The sequence below is a fragment of the Entelurus aequoreus genome, linkage group LG28, assembly GCF_033978785.1.
Source record: "Entelurus aequoreus isolate RoL-2023_Sb linkage group LG28, RoL_Eaeq_v1.1, whole genome shotgun sequence".
Lineage (NCBI taxonomy): Eukaryota > Metazoa > Chordata > Actinopteri > Syngnathiformes > Syngnathidae > Entelurus > Entelurus aequoreus.
This window is the reverse complement of record NC_084758.1, coordinates 10,327,484-10,340,982: the sequence shown is the minus strand read 5'-3', so window position 1 is coordinate 10,340,982 and position 13,499 is coordinate 10,327,484.

Here is a 13,499-nt window from a genome sequence, read left to right as displayed (position 1 = left end):
TGGTCTTGGCATGGGGGGTCTTGGACTTGGTCTTGGCATTGTGTGTCTTGGTCTTGGCGTGGCGCTGCGACTGGCGGCACTTGGCGTCGTGGAGCTGCGACTGGCGGCACTTGGCGTCGTGGAGCTGCGACTGGCGGCACTTGGCGTTGTGGAGCTGCGACTGGCGGCACTTGGCGTCGTGGAGCTGCGACTGGCGGCACTTGGCGGCGTGGAGCAGGTAGCGGAACTTGGTGTGGAGCTACCACGGGTGGCGCTTGGCGTGGAGTTGCGACTGGTGGCGCTTGGCGTGGAGCTGCGACTGGTGGCGCTTGGCGTGGATCTTGTCGTTGTGGAGCTTGGCGTGGTGCAGGTGGAGGTGGCCTAGCTGGAGGCTGTGGCTTGGCCGGTCGAAAGACTGGTGGTGGCGGCCGTGCTGGTGGCTGTGGCTTGGCGTGACGAAATTCAGGTGGTGGTGGCCGAGCTGGAGGCTGTGGCTTGGCAGACCGAAGAACGACCCCACCTGAACAGTCCCCAGCCCTAGCCCACCCCCCCCCCCCCCCCCCGCCCCCCCCCCCTCAAGGAGCGGATCCCAGACGCGCTCCCTGCGGTCTGGAACCGTCTTTTGGGGTGGGTGGAGGTAGGTCAGGAGGGGGGCAGAATCCTCCCCTCCAAACTGTCCAAAAAGTCTTTCTTCTTCCTGGGATTGAGTGGGTGAAAAAAAAAATTGTGTGACTTGGGCGTGGCTTGAGTCCTGGGGGGCGGGGCATGAAAACTGGGTGACTGTGACTGATATGCTCTAATTGGGTCGGCATCACTAACACAGCCCTGTCCTGGTTTACGTCATACCTCAACAACAGAACCTTCTCTGTGAACATAGCAAACCATTCCTCCCGCTTTGTCAACCTCACCTGTGGGGTCCCCCAGGGCTCAATACTGGGTCCCATCCTGTTCTCCATCTACATGCTTCCCCCTCAGCCAAGTCATTCATCGCCATAAAATTTCCTTTCACTGCTACGCTGACGATACTCAAATCTATCTTCCACTCAAGACAGACGATCCCTCTGGGCTGGACCTTTTGAAAGACTGCTTGCGGGACATAAAGGAGTGGATGTCACAAAGCTTCCTGCAGCTCAATGACACCAAGAGTGAAATTCTTCTGTTTGGCAACTCCACCTCGGTCAGTCAGATCAGAAAGAATTTGGGAAGTTTGGCCACTCTTGAAAAACCCCATGTCAAAAACCTTGGGGTCATATTCGACCCAGACCTCAAGTTTGACAAACAAGTGAAATCTGTGGTGAAATCCTGTTTTTTCCAACTACGCACCATAGCCAAGATCAAGTCTTTCCTCTCCCCCAGTGACCTACGGGGGGCCGTGTTGATGCTTATTTTTTCTAGACTGGACTATTGCAATGCCCTTTATGCTGGGGTCATCGACAAGACCATCCATAGCATGCAGCTAGTACAAAATGCGGCTGCCAGGCTGGTGACAGGCGCAAAAATGAGGGAACATATTTCTCCCATCCTCTCCTCCCTTCACTGGCTCCCAGTGAAGCGTAGAGTGACATTTTAGAGCGTCATGTTTGTCTTCAAAGCGCTCAATGGTCTCGCCCCAGCTTATATTAAAGATCTCCTGGACCAACCCACCAGCTCCAGGCTGGGTCGTTGCCTTAGATCAGACCCTGAAGGTCCCACGGTCAAACCTAGTGACAAGGGGAGACCGTGCTTTCTCAGTGATGGCACCTAGGTTGTGGAATAAGCTCCCCCTGAGTATTAAGTCCGCCACCACTCTGGACTCTTTTAGAGCACGGCTTAAAACTCACCTTTTTACCGCAGATGACTTTTAATTCATTTTTTCATTGTGAGTCTTAAATGTTTAGTTTAGATTCCTTTGTGTGTCTCAGTCTCTGTTTCTGTTTTTTTTTTTGTTTCTCCACTCGGGCTGCGCCCCGGGCTGATGTAACAGTTGGTTGGGGGGCGCATAATAAATGAAAATAACATAACATAACATAACATAACAAAGAAGATGGCGGCTGCACAACAGGAGATGAAGAAGATGGCGGTTGCACAACAGGAGACAAAGAAGATGGCGTCTACACAGCAGGAGACGAAGAAGATGGTGGCTGCACAGCAGGAGACGAAGGTGGCGGCTGCACAGCAGGAGACGAAAGTGGTGGCTGCACTGTTGACGTCTGCAGAGCTGTGGCCACGGTGCACCAACAGCTGCAATCGTCTATGCCCAGGTCCTTGGCATACCTACTGAGCGCACCGAGGGTGTCCATGAAACGGCCACATACTAGGCCGATGAGGGGGCCGCGTGCGGGCGCCTGATGGCCGCTTGTGCGACCGACAAGCGAGGAACCCACTGGAGACGAAGAAGGCGGCGTCCTCGGCGAGGAGATAGCTGGAGACGAAGAAGGCGGCGTCTTCGGTGAGGAGCCCGCCGGAGACGAAGAAGGCGGCGTCCTAGGTGAGGCGCCCGCTAAAGATGAAGAAGGCGGTGTCCTCGGTGAGGAGCCCGCTGGAGACGAAGTAGGCGGCGTTCTCGGCGAGGAGCCCGCAGGAGACGAAGAAGATGGCGGCTGCACATCAGGAGACGAAGAAGATGGCGGCTGCACAACAGGAGACGAAGAAGATGGCGGCTGCACAGCAGGAGACGAAGAAGATGGCGGCTGCACAACAGGAGACGAAGAAGATGGCGGCTGCACAGAAGGAGACGAAGAAGATGGCGGCTGCACAGCAGGAGACGAAGATGATGGCGGCTGCACAACAGGAGACGAAGGTGGCGGCTGCACAGCAGGAGACGAAGAAGATGGCGGCTGCACAGCAGGAGACGAAGGTGGCGGCTGCACCGTTGACGTCTGCAGAGCTGGTACAGCAGGCAGCTGCACCATCCGCATCTGCAGGCCCACCGGGGTTGATGGCGGGGATCCGCAGACCCGCCGGGGTTGATGGCGGGTATCCGCAGGCCCACCGGAGTTGATGGTTTGCGGTGGCCTCACTGGGAAAGGTGAGAGCTGTGCCTCCCCTGTCGCACAGCTGAACTTATCCCCCCCTTGAGGGACAGATCCCAGACCTCCCCAAAGAGGCCAACATACGACGAGGATGGGTGGGAGGGAGCTTGAAAAGAGGCAAAACATCTCTTCGATTCGGCCATCTGTGCCAAAATATTGTTAAGTCTCTCTGCAATTGAACTCTCTGCGGGGTCACTCGCTGTTTGGATCATTTCTGTCATGGTCGGGGTGAGCGCTGCTTCGGCATGACCCAAGGATGCAGAGAACGGCAGGCGGAATGCAAGTAAAAAACAATGTAATACTTACAAAGAAGCAGGGAACAAAGAGAAACAGCCCACTCAGCCTCAATCTCCAAGGAACAGGAAGAGCAAGAATGATCCAACACTGAAGGAGGGACCCAGGTGGAACTAAATAGAAGTAATTAAACAAGGAATAGGTGTGCTGACAGGACATGCAACAGAAAGTAACTTCAAAACACAGGGACCAAACAGGAAACACTGACCAAACAAGAGCACCAGCGCAGGAAGTCATTCTAAATACAGGAAAACCCAAACATAACCAAACTGTCAGTAGCACTTCTGACAAAGTGGAGCCTAACTTTATACACTTTGGAGCCTTTTTTTGAGTCCATTCCATTGTTGGCATTGAAAATTGCAATATTACCTTCAGGTAGTTTGACTGAGTCCACTCTAATTGCTGCTGGAGTGATTGACCAGGCGTGACCCAGGTAGCCTAACATGGCACCGTTGGATTTTACGTGAATTGGTGACTGGTGGGATTTGGTCGGTACCATAAAAGTACCAAATTCTATACCCATCCCTGATAGGCTATCAATGAAATAATTTGGGCGCATGATTTAAGGCGTCGCCATGAATTGTTTAATTTTCTGGGAACTTCTCTCCCCTTGATGGCGCCCCAAAGCCATCATGCATCCAATGATATCCCTCTGACTTAATTAACAACATGTTACATACGGTGGAGAAGAAGCACTGGGGCGTATATTATTAATATAATACAATGACGTGTGTAATAAATCCAAACGTGTATGGTGTGATTATGTGATGGGTCTAGCTGGGTTGCGGAAGTCCATAAGGGGCAAGACAGGCTCGGAGGTCCGTGGGCAAGCAAGGGGTCAGGGGCATGAGCGAGGCGTCAGAGTCCGTGTCCAGGCGAGAGGTCGAGATCCAGGGAGACAGCAAGAAGACAAGAACAAATCCGGGGAGACGAGACACACAGCACTAATCCAGGGAACGAGGAGGAACTGCTGGGTGACGACACAGGACAGGACACAATGAGCACAGAGAAGGGGAAACACAGAGCGCAAGGAAACACATAGGCAAGGAGAGCTAGAGACGTGTAGGGCTTACTGTACGAAGACAAGTAGCTACGTTCTGGCACTGGAATGCAGGACACACTGGCTTATGGAGAATGTGGAGCTCTCATCAGCGGCAGGTGTGTTGATTGCTGATTGTGTGCAGCCGCTCGGAGGGGTGGAACGCCCGTGGGCATGTCCAGAGGCGCACTCAGAGGAGCGCATAGCAGACTGTGTGGCGGCAGGAGCTTAAGCCGAAACACAACACAACCATTAGTCAACACACAAAAAACACACAGATATTTGTGAAAATCAACATTGAAGAGAAGTGGAAAAAAATATCAATCTCATCACGCTAGTATCGATGCAATACTGATACTATTCATAGTATTAATATTTGGCAGCACCCCCCGCGACCCCGACAGGGACAAGCGGTAGAAAATGGATGGATGGATGGAGTAAAAAAGGGATGATATAAAGCGGTTTAGTCCATCTGTCACGAACCCCCAAAAAACAGCCCGAGCGTTATGTTACCCATCTAACACAAACACATTTAACTTAATAAGAATATGACTAAAAATTGTGCAAAAATTGCTGAGAATCTGGATACATGTGTCACTATAGAATGCAAAATGATAGACTCCTAAACAATTATAAATGAAGGCATGCGTGCCTTTCACAATTGAACAGACACAGTACCAAATTCCTGGCACCTAATACTGAATGGTACAATTTTTCTGTCCTTTTATATGTGTCCATTTGTTAATACATGCTAATTGTTTAATAATAAAATGATTTTTTATATTCAACATTTAACAGTTGATAATGATAGTTGTGCTGTCCAGTTGTTACATTTGTGATTCCTCCCAAGTTGTCAGGCATGTTACTGACAGTTTGGCGTTCCTCTCCTGCAGCAGCCGCGCCTCTGCACTCACTTTACAATCAACACACCTGACGCTGATGAGATCCCTGCCTTCTTAAGACAGCGTGTCCTGCGTTCCAGTGACAGAACGTAGCTACATGTACCTGTACAGTAAGCCCTACACGTCTCTAGCTTCCTTGCCTATGTGCTTCCTCGCTCTTTGTGTTTCCCCGCCGTTGTGCTCATTGTGTTTTGTCCTGTGTCGTCATCCAGCGCCCCTTTGTCATCTCCTGGTTTCAAGCTGTGTGTCTCGTCTCCCCGGATCCCCTCTGGACTTCCTGCTGCCTTCCTGGATCTCGACCTCACGCCTGCCCCCAGACAACGACTCCTCGCTCCAGCCCCTGACCTCTTGCCTGTCCCTGGATCTCAGAGCCCGCCTTGCCCTTTCTGGACTTCCACACCGATCTCAACACACACCTTCAACACCACCCGGTAACACTCCACATATAATCTCTACACATAGTCACATCGTATACATTTGGATTAGTCACACACTTCATTTATATATTTAAATCAACACGCTACAATCTAACGAAGTCCCTGCCTCCGTGCCGTCTCCTTCTCCGACTCTACCGTTACACTGTGTTTGTGTTTATTTCCTGTCTGTGCTCTTATTTCGGTTCCATTTCCTGCACGTCTCTCTGAGCGCTCTTTTCCCTCACCTGTCCCTGATTGGCAGCTTGACACACCTGGTTGCAATTGCCAATCAGGCTACTATTTATGCCTGCTTCGCCCTTCAGTCAGGGCTCGTTGATTGTATCCTGTATGCCGTTGTTTGTTTCCTGTCTCCTGTTATCCTGTTTCCTGTTGCCTGTTTTCTGGTTCCTGTGTTTTCCCTGCATGTGCACTTACTAGTAGCAGTATTAGTTTTTTTACATTAAAGTCATGTTTTCCTAGGCTACGCCTGCCATCTCTGCATCTTGGGGTTCAAGACCGACAGCAGTCCTTGACACAAGTCTCATTTACAAGTACAAACCCCGTTTCCATATGAGTTGGGAAATTGTGTTAGATGTAAATATAAACGGAATACAATGATTTGCAAATCCTTTTAAACCCATATTCAGTTGAATGCACTACACTCAGGTAGAATTATTTCCCATTCTTGCTTGATGTACAGCTTAAGTTGTTCAACAGTCCGGGGGTCTCCGTTGTGCTATTTTAGGCTTCATAATGCGCCACACATTTCCAATGGGAGACAGGTCTGGACTACCGGCAGGCCAGTCTAGTACCCGCACTCTTTTACTATGAAGCCACCATGTAACACGTGGCTTGGTATTGTCTTGCTGAAATAAGCAGGGGCGTCCATGGCAACGTTGCTTGGATGGCAACATATGTTGCTCCGAAACCTGTATGTACCTTTCAGCATTAATGGTGCCTTCACAGATGTGTAAGTTACCCATGTCTTGGGCACTAATACACCCCCATACCATCACACATGCTGCCTTTTACACTTTGCGCCTAGAACAATCCAGATGGTTCTTTTCCTCTTTGGTCCGGAGAACACGACGTCCACAGTTTCCAAAAACAATTTGAAATGTGGACTCGTCAGACCACAGAACACTTTTCCACTTTGTATCAGTCCATCTTAGATGAGCTCAGGCCCAGCGAAGCCGACGGCGTTTCTGGGTGTTGTTGATAAACGGTTTTCGCCTTGCATAGGAGAGTTTTAACTTGCACTTACAGATGTAGCGACCAACTGTAGTTACTGACAGTGGGTTTCTGAAGTTTTCCTGAGCCCATGTGGTGATATCCTTTACACACTGATGTCGCTTCTTGATGCAGTACAGCCTGAAGGAGCGAAGGTCACGGGCTTAGCTGCTTACGTGCAGTGATTTCTCCAGATTCTCTGAACCCTTTGATGATATTATGGAGCGTAGATGGTGAAATCCCTAAATTCCTTGCAATAGCTGCTTGAGAAAGGTTTTTCTTAAACTGTTCAACAATTTGCTCTGGCATTTGTTGACAAAGTGGTGACCCTCGCCCCATCCTTGTTTGTGAATGACTGAGCATTTCATGGAATCTACTTTTATACCCAATCATGGCACCCACCTGTTCCCAATTTGCCTGTTCACCTGTGGGATGTTCCAAATAAGTGTTTGATGAGCATTCCTCAACTTTATCAGTATTTATTGCCACCTTTCCCAACTTTTTTGTCACGTTTTGCTGGCATCAAATTCAAAAGTTAATGATCATTTGCAAAAAAAAAAAATGTTTATCAGTTTGAACATCAAATATGTTGTCTTTGTAGCATATTCAACTGAATATGGGTTGAAAATGATTTGCAAATCATTGTATTCCGTTTATATTTACATCTAACACAATTTCCCAACTCATATGGAAACGGGGTTTGTATTATATTGCAGACTTCACATGCAGTTGCAATTCCAAGATGGCAATAGTGTCTTGACTACGCTGTAAAAAGTAGTCTTCCCAGTCTTGTCATTTGTTGAGTCCCAAAGTGTTTATATTGTGTGTATTGTACTTGTTACACAACAGCTGTTTGATTATCCATCCATCCATCCATCCATCCATTTTCTTCCGCTTATCCGAGGTCGGGTCGCGGGGGCAGCAGCCTAAGCAGGGAAACCCAGACTTCCCTCTCCCCAGCCACTTCGTCCAGCTCCTCCCGGGGGATCCCGAGGCGTTCCCAGGCCAGCCGGGAGACATAGTCTTCCCGACGTGTCCTGGGTCTTCCCCGTGGCCTCCTACCGGTCGGACATGCCCTAAACACCTCCCTAGGGAGGCGTTCGGGTGGCATCCTGACCAGATGCCCGAACCACCTCATCTGGCTCCTCTCGATGTGGAGGAGCAGCGGCTTTACTTGGAGCTCACCCCGGATGACAGAGCTTCTCACCCTATCTCTAAGGGAGAGACCCGCCACCTGGCGGAGGAAACTCATTTCGGCCGCTTGTACCCGTGATCTTGTCCTTTCGGTCATAACCCAAAGCTCATGACCATAGGTGAGGATGGGAACGTAGATCGACCGGTAAATTGAGAGCTTTGCCTTCCGGCTCAGCTCCTTCTTCACCACAACGGATCGATACAGCGTCCGCATTACTGAAGACGCCGCACCGATCCGCCTGTCGATCTCACGATTCACTCTTCCCTCACTCGTGAACAAGACTCCGAGGTACTTGAACTCCTCCACTTGGGGCAGGGTCTCCTCCGCAACCCGGAGATGGCACTCCACCTTTTTCCGGGCGAGAACCACGGACTCGGACTTGGAGGTGCTGTGAAACGACTGGGATGAGAATCAGCTGTTTGATTAAAACGTGCCAATTTGAACTTGCTCATGCTAATCAGTAGCCTGTATATGGGATTTTCAATTACAATTAGCATCAAGCTAGTGCAGTTTGAAAAATGGAGCAAATTCTCCAAATTGATTGCCGGATTTTCAATAGTGTTTGGGAACCCAATACACCACTGCACCGTACCAAATGTCTTGTACTCGCCACAAGGGGGCAACCAAGCAAGAAATGCTAATGGAAAATAAATGATCTCCAACTACTGACATTATCAGCAAGTGTGCGACAAAATGAAGTCGTCAGTGTGATTCATGGAGGACAAACGCAACGGGTGGACGGCGAGGGGGAGGAGGCGGGGGGTGTGCGTTCCCTTGACATTCTCCACACGACTCTGGAAGATTACGCGGAGGCATCTCTGCTTATAAACAAGCCGCGCACGCCAATTTAGCACATTTTCCATTAACGTGCTGCATGCTAATTAAAGGAAATGTTTTCTTATGCAAACTTGAAATGGCATTTGTGCAATTGTGTGCTTTTTAACGTGCGGACAACTAACAGGTGAAGCGTGTGTGTGTGTGTGTGTGTGTGTGACTGTAATGGATGGTGACATGATGTACCAGGAGCTTGAGCAGAAGCGGGCTCACACAGATGTGATGTGCGGCCACTTTGGTATTTCCATTTAGTGTTAAAGTATTAAGAACACGTCCAGGCTGTGCTGTCAGATCAGGTATAATACATGTGACAACGATGTATTATACTGTATCATATCAGGTATAATACATGTGACAATGATGTATCATACTGTATCATGTCAGGCATAATACATGTGACAATGATATATTATACTGTATCATATCAGGTATAATACATGTACCATCCATCCATCCATCCATTTTCTTCCGCTTATCTAAAGTCGGGTCGCAGGGGCAGCAACCTAAGCAGAAAAGCCCAGACTTTCCTCTCCCCAGCCACTTCATCCAGCTCCTCCAGGGGGATCCTGAGGCATTCCCAGGCCAGCCGGAAGACATAGTCTTCCCAACGTGTCCTGGATGTTCCCCGTGGCCCTCTGCCGGTCGGACGTGCCCTAAACACCTCCCTAGGAAAGCAATCGGGTGGCATCCTGACCAGATGTCCGAACCACCTTATCTGGCTCCTCTCGATGTGTAGGAGCAGCGGCTTTACTTTGCTTCTCACCCTATCTCTAAGGGAGAGACCCGCCACCCGGCGGAGGACACTCATTTTGGCCGCTTGTACCCGTGATCTTGTCCTTTCGGTCATAACCCAAAGCTCATGACCATAGGTGAGGATGGAAACGTAGATCGACCGGTAAATTGAGAGCTTTGCCTTCCGGCTCAGCTCCTTCTTCACCACAACAGTTCGATACAGCGTCCACAATACTGAAGACGCTGCACCGATCCGCCTGTTGATCTCACGATTCACTCGTCCCTCACTCGTGAACAAGACTCTGAGGTACTTGAACTCCTCCACTTGGGGCCAGAGCTCCTACATACACAGTGATGTATTATACTGTATCATGTGAGGTAATACATGTACCAATGATGTAGTATACTGTGTCATGTCATGTAGACTCCTCTCCTAAGCTGCCACCTTATAGTGGTAGATGGGTTTGCGTGTCGAAATGATCCTAGGAGCTATATTGTCCATGGGCTTATATGCCCTCTGATAGGGGCACAGTCCGAAGAGGTAACGTGGGTCCCCCCTCACATGGGCTCAACACTCATATGAGGGGGCAAAGAGGTCGGCTGCAGTGTGAGCCCGTTGGGCTGGAGCCACCGGGTTGCTGCGTCCCTCAGCTGATACGCCAAGACAAAGGGCCGGTCCTCTGGCCCCAACTTCATGGCGCGTAACTTTCGGCGATGGTCTTCGGGGCTGCTGCCGACCCGGTCCAGTATGGCGTGGTGCAAGTTGGCATACTGCATGCGGGCGGTCGCCGGGAGACTCAACGCCGCCCGCTGCGCCTCCCCCACCAGGAGCGGCAGCAGCTTCGCGCCCCATTCCTCCTCTGGCCACCTGCACGACGTCGCCTTGGCCTCGAAGACATCGAGGAATGTCTGGGGGTCCTCCCCCTCCACCATGCGCTTCATGGAGGACATCCCTCCCGCTGCCTCTGCTCTGTCCATCAATACTCGCAGCACTTGTGTCTGCTGCCGGCTCGCCGTTGATACCTCAGCCAGAACTTGGCCCAGCGCCTCCAGAGGGGTTGGTACCGACATCTTTTTCGTGGTCCGTTTTGTTGGGCGCCACTGTGAAGAGGTCTCTTGACTCTGGTTATTCTGGGACCGCAGGAAAAGGCACAACACTCGAATGCAGCGTTTACAATGGTTTTAATTTATTTTACAAAGTCTCTTTTTTGGCTTTTCAGATTTGTCTCAGGCGGCGTCGCTCCCTTGCTCTCCAGCTCACCTGCTGCCTCATGGTCTCCGCCGCTGCTAATAAAGGAACAGGTGATTAGATAACTCGTTCCAGCTGAGATATCCACTCACCTGTCTGCTGCTTCATGGCCGGCCCCTGCACACACCCGGCTCGCAGGGAACGCGTGAACCACGCCCCTCTCCACAAGGGTGATCAACAACACTGCTCTCACTAAAAGATAATGTAAGTATTAACCATAATAACATGTGTATGTTTCTTTAAAGTTCTGATATAATGTTGTTGGAAATAGTTGTAATATAATTAAATAGACCGTCTTTGAGAAGTCTACTCTTAGTTCCAACAGATATGATATGCATTGATATGCATCATGTGCTCGCCCGGCCCGCGTGTTAAATTTTAAAAGCCAATGTGGCCTTTGAGCCAAAATATTTCCCGACCCCTGCCGTAGGGTGATTTGCCCTTGTGCCATTACTGAAGGCAGTAGGCCAGCAATGGTCGTTGTTGTGACAGCATCAATGTTGCCGCTGTTAAGGCAGTGGTTATTAGTAGCTTGTTGACAATGAGCCAGAACTTCAAATTGTATAAGGTACTGGTTGGACATTACTTAAGTGACGGGAGTACTTTAACAATGGAGGTGGTGACACCCTGGATAAGGACTAGGTATTACCATTGCGATGTGTGGGTTAATCTATTGTTTCTGTAAGACCACAGCTATCAATTATAGTCCGGAGCGCCACGCACGGAGGGTCTGATGGGGTATTTATATGGATATTAAAATCCCAAATAATAATTATATTATCTGCATGCGTCACTAGATCAGTGACAAACTCTGAAAACTCACTGATAAAGTCCGAATAGGACCCAGGGGGCGATAGATAAGAGGCAGATAGAGAGGTAGCGATTTGACAGACCTCATAGTAAGCACTTCAAAGGATTTATATTTATCATGTAGATTAGGGCTAAGGTTAAGGTTTTCATTGGATATTAGTGCAACCCCTCAACCTTTTTTAAGGGGACGGGTATTATGTGCACTCGTATAATTAGGAGGAGATGTCTCGTTAAGCAGAAAAAAATAATCTGGTTTTAGCCAGGTTTCGCTGAGACCAATGACGTTAAGATTGTTGTCTCTAATGACCTCATTAACTGATAACATTTTGGGAAACAATGATCTGATGTTTAAAAAGCCCATATTATAGCTGGTGGGCTGTTTTGTGGCATTTTGTTAATGTTATCCTTAGTACTGATATTAATAACATTACGTTTAGTTTGTGCAGTGCGCCTCAAATAATTTTAATCACCTCTAGAAATTGATATGATGGGGATTTTGAGAATATTTGCTTGGTGCTGCACAGTCATTACAGAAAAAAAACATTATGTGAGTTGTGTATTATTCTAAAAAAGTGCAGGAATTTTCCAGCCTGACATCTGTTAGTTCTAGCCTAACTGACTCCTCGCCCGGACTAACAGACACTGTCATTGCCTGTGTATGAGCTTGCTTGAGTGTAGTTAGTCAAGTGTGACTCAACCCGTAATCTATGTTTCTAGAATTAGTGATGGAACCTTCTTGGTTAGGGTGAAGGCCGTCCCTCTTGAGCAGGCCCGGTTTGCCCCAGAAAGAAGGCCAATTATCAATAAACGTTAGTCCCTGTTCTCAACAAAAACTAGCAAGCCACGTGTTAAGCGAGACTAATCTGCTATACCTCTCATCATTGCCTCTGGCAGGCACGGGACCAGAGAATACTATTCAATGCCGAAACATCTTTCTAGCAAGATTACAAATCCGAGCTATGTTCCTCTTTGTAATCTCTGACTGTCTCATCCTAGTGTCATTGGAGCCAACGTCTACAACTATGTTCGCGTAGCTAGTGGTGCGATTAGCCCGTTGTACGTGTTTACTAGGCCTGTTGCGAGTCAACTCCCTAAAACTAACTTCAATGTCTTGTGCTCTGGCCCTGATGGAGTCCTCTATGACTAAGGTGGGGTGTCCGTTAGACTGGGGTGTTGGACTAGCTAAATTGCTTAATCTCGTCAAGCGTCTCAACCGGTTCACTAGCCCTAAGCGGCTTGTAGGCCGCTTAGGGCTGCAACAAACTGGTCTACTGTCCACCTCGTCTAAAGTTTTGAAATTAGTCTTCTCGAACTGGTGGACACGGTCCTCTAGTAGGGCCAACCTATCCATGAGAACGGTGCACGAAGAGCAGGGAACTATACATTGTTTCTTTTACCGAGTCAAGTTCTTGCTGTCTTCAGAGTAGTAGCAGCAGCGTGAAGGAGCAGACGCCTTCAGAGCGTAGTTACTTTGGACCGCGACTAGCTTAGCTTCGTTAGCTTTGCAGCTAGCTAGCTGAGAGAGAGGCGGTGAGACAGAGAGTGGGTGATTCGTAAGTTTAGGAAGACTACTAAATATGTTTGAGAGGGAATAAAGAAAGTTGTAAAACAATTAGCAGCACACAGATAGAAAGATGGTACTTAGCTTTTTCGCAGCAGTGATCGGCAACAGACTTTTCCGGATGTGACATCACTCATCCGTGGTCATCCACATGTACAGTTTTATACATGTACCAGTATCAGATCAGGTATAATACATGTAGGAGTATCAGATCAGGTATAATACATGTGCAGTATGAAGGGGGTTC